Here is a 4,649-nt window from a genome sequence, read left to right as displayed (position 1 = left end):
TTGTCATTGTGTAAGTTGGATCTAAATTTATTTACATTTATTAAGAATGTCATTATATGTTCGATCTAAACCATCTGTGTCTTTTTGAAGATTGAAACCATTTGTTTGCCGTTTTATATTTATGATTTCTGAAATCATCGTTTGTTAAAATATCTTTCTTCGTCCAGAATTTTGTATGTAGGGAATGGTTTCGACGTTTCAAGGATGGAGATTTCAGCGTTGAAGACAAGCCTCGCTCTGGACAGCCAAAAAAATTCGAAGACAAAGAATTAGAAGCATTACTCGAAGAAGATCAGAGTCAAACGCAAGAGGAGCTTGCAGAATCATGGGGGTAACTCAACAAGCCGTTTCTGTACGATTGAGAGCTATGAGAATGATTCCAAAACAAGGAAATTAGGTGTCTTATGAAACCGAGAGAAAGGCGATTTTTCACTTGCGAACAGCTGATTCAAAGACAACAGAGAAAAGATTTTTTGCATCGGATTGTGACTGGAGATGAGAAGTGGATATTCTATGACAATCCTAAAAAGAAAAAATACTACGCTAAGTCCAGTCAATCGTTGCCAGCATCAACATCACGGCCGAACATTCATGATTCGAAGATCATTTCTGTATCTGGTGGGACTAAAAGGGTCTTGTGAGTTGCTGAAGGGGAACTTGGCGATTCCATTACGGGCGATCGGTATCGGCTACAATTGATTCGTTTGAGTCGTGCATTGCGAGAAAAACGGCCGGAATACAAGTAAAGACATGATAAAATTATTCTTCTTCATGACAACGCTCGGCCTCATGTCGCTAAAATCGTAAAAAAATATTTGGAAACGCTCAAATGGGATGTTTTACTGCATCCACCGTATTCTTCGCCATTGCTCCTTCTGATTACTAGTTGTTCTGAAGAATGCAGCAAGTTATCGGTTTACTTCTTTCGCAGAAATCGAAAATTGGCTCCAAAATTGGATTGCCTCCAAAGACGAGTCATTTTTTCGAGATGGAATTCGAAAATTGCTTGAGAGATGGGAAAAAGTAGTAGGCAGCGATGGACAATACTTTAATTAATCTCTTCATTCATTTTGTTTTGAAATAAATGAATTTTTGAATGGACCGAACTCCCAATAGATCAAGATTATTATGATTCTGATTTCATTAGACGTTATAGCTTTATTTACTAACATTCCGACTACTTTAGTTTATTTGTAGTTATTACAGTTCTTGACAAAAGATGGGATTTAATTTCAAAAAATTGCAAACTTCCTAAAAAAGAATTCTTGGGAATAGTAAAATTAGTGTTAGATTCGAATTATTTCTGTTTTGATGATCAACTTTATAGGTAAAAATTTGGCACTCCCATGGGTTCTCTATTATCATCAATAGCTGATTTGGTGATGTAAGAATTGGAGAAGTGTACATTAAAAAAATTGAACTTTCATGTTCTCTTCTTTTTTAGATACGTAAATGATATCTTTCCTTATTTGCTTTCCTTCGTCTGAATCCAATAAAATATTACAATTATTTAATTCATACCATTCCAGATTCTAATTCACTTTAGAAAAAGGAGAAAAATTGATTTTTTGGATGTCACTTTGTGGCTGAAGATTTTCTAAAAATTGATTGGTTTCAAAAACCCATTTTTTCTGGGAAATTTCTCAATTTCCACTCTCAGCATCTGATATCTCAGAAGAAGGGCACAATTTTAAGTTTTATTGACAGAATGTTTCTTTTTTCACATCCAGACTTTCATGAAAAAAATTTGACGTTCATAATTAAAATTTTAACAGACAATGATTATCCTATAGATTTTATCCTCAAGACAATAATTAATAGACTTAAACATTTAATTAAAAAAACAAATTCGTTGACTAACAAGAATAAGTAACAGAAAAGATTCAGAAAAAAAATAGTTCTCTATTGCATATGTGCAAGGCATTTCAGATAAATTCAAAAATTCATGGCGATATACATAAAACGGCCTTTTTCAATTTAAATAAATTAAATATTGTAAATTTGTAAAAGTTCATAAAGATCTGACGCTCAAAGAACAAAAAAAAACGTCGTTTATAAAATAAATTAAGGATTGTGATGCATCCTAACAAAAACAATTATAAAAGTAACAGAACATAAAAGTAATTTAACGTAAAGGTCTTAATTCTTATTCTGTCACTGAATACACTTTGCATCACAGTTACAAAATTGATTGGGATAATACAAAAATTCTGGACGAAAAAAGATGTTTTAATAAATAGTTGATTTCAGAAATCATAAATATAAAACGGCAAACAAGTGGTTTCAATCTTCAAAAAAACAGATGGTTTAGATCGAACATATAATGACATTCTTAATAAATGTAAATAAATTTAGTTTCAACTTATATAATGACAACGCCGTTTTATGTCCTTTCAGTATTTATCTTAAAAATTTTGTTTATTACATTCTTAGACGTGAAACAGTTAAGAACATTCGATACATCTTGACGATTTTTAAATTTCATCACAACATATTTTATATAAATCTTTTTCATTTATTCAGTATTGTAATATACTTAACTGCAGTGTTATATTGAGATTGAGATAAGCTCTTTCTTTGTACAAGTTCAATGTTATTTTAACATAATTTTTAATTCTTAATAACTTTATTAGAACGTAATCACTTGTTAACCAAGAAGATAGGCAACTTCTTTGTACGATGTTTATGCTTTTCTCACTTTTTGATTGGACAGAAGTTAATGTATTAATTTGTTAATGTATTAATTATGTATTTGCTGAAGATGGCTAAATCCGATAGTCGAAACGTTCAAACTAACACCTTCTAATACACATTATATTATTAACGATTATATAAATGTAGATTGCGCACCTCTTACCGCGCTGACTCCAAAATAGCCCCTTTAAATCTATATTAAATTTTTACAAATTATATTTTTACAAAATCTGTATTATATTTTATGTAATGTTTCTAAAATACAAACAGACACAGTCAATATGTGCGCAAAATAAGCATGCATTGTACCCTTTTCGTCTTCAGGTAGTTGGAATTAAGCATTAATCAGAAACAGGCATTCGATGTTTATTCCTATTTTGTCTTTATTATTACTGTGCAATAACATTTATACTTTAGCAACGATTTTCACTATGACATAGAAGCATAAGTTGTTTTATATTCAAAATACTCTGGGTATCTCATATTATTTCGCCTTAAGATTTTACGATCATCAAATCTAACTTATGTAATTAAGCAATTCAATATATTCCGTATTTTTCTATTAGTACGATCTCTGTCATATGAAGAATTTATTGTAAAAGGTTTACTTATTAAATAATAAATAAGATTTAAAGGCTCATCTCAATAAAACTTGAAGACATTCAAATTCTAAAATCTTTTTTACAATGACTACAGGCATGATTTAATAATGAATTTCCCACTAAATAGTTTCCAAGAGCAATAAATTCATTTGATGGAATCAATAGATACTCTAAATCTAAATCATAATCACTGATATCAATGCCAAGTATGCCACTGGTAATCAGTGAATGAAATGTGAAATTGTAAATCTTTATTATGTGATCTAATAAAACGTTGTTTTAATGCATAAATTCTATAAATATGATATTGGAAGATTGAAATCAATCTGCAAATATCAGCATTTTAGTTTAGTATAATATTCAAACATTTTTCCTTTTTTAGTTGAACTTCATTAATTATCCAATGCAAAGTATGCCACTGAGTAATTAGAGACTATCACTGATTTAGATTTAGAGAGTAGCGTTTATTAGTTTAACAGAAACGCCGTGCTATCTCATATTAGGCGCTTATCTCACAATAGGGGGCTTTCCTCTATGTTACAGATTTTTAACAATATCAGCAGTAATTCTAACTCAGCAGTAACTCGGAATGCAGCTTAAAATATAAAATATGAAACATTTTTGTTATTTAAATTTCGATTATAAAATATTTTTCGAATATTTTATAAAATATTATAAACCTATTTTTTTTATATAGTGTTACCTGAATATATATAGTTATAAAAATAATAAAAGATTAAGATAAACGATAAAAGTAATGAATTTGTTACCATTATTATTATTATGAAAATTTAACAATATTACAGACAAAAATATCAATCGTTATCGAAAAGAAGTAACGAAAACGGAAATGGCATTATAAGTATTTATTGGCATTATAAGTAACACATCCAATCAAAGCTTATTAATATTTATTTCATAAATTAATCTACCGCTAATTTAATGACATTGTTTCTCAACTAAAAATAGATCGATTTAAAAATGTTAATAATGATTCATTATACATATAAGAGGCCCCGCACACACATTCTATAACGGTAATCGTAAGACATATCATAAGAATTAACCAATCAGGGCAGAGAGTTTTTAATAATTCTAGATTGTGTGATTAATTAATTCTTTCGGTACGTAAATTCTAAAGTCACAGAAAGCATGTGTAGCAGAACCTTAAAACTATAAATATTTAATATACAAAATCTAACGCATAAAACCGAAAATTGCGCGCAGGCCTTTGTATGACTTATAGAATTACTTTGAACGCCTTTCATTTGTGAATTATTTGTTTCAATTGTCATAAAATATATTAGGAGATAAAAAATCAATTCATTATTTAAATAATAGAAATTACAAAAT

Source organism: Atta colombica, unplaced genomic scaffold, assembly GCF_001594045.1.
Source record: "Atta colombica isolate Treedump-2 unplaced genomic scaffold, Acol1.0 scaffold17, whole genome shotgun sequence".
Taxonomy (NCBI): Eukaryota; Metazoa; Arthropoda; class Insecta; order Hymenoptera; family Formicidae; genus Atta; species Atta colombica.
The sequence above is the reverse complement of the archived record's forward strand: the minus strand, read 5'-3'. Positions refer to the sequence as shown.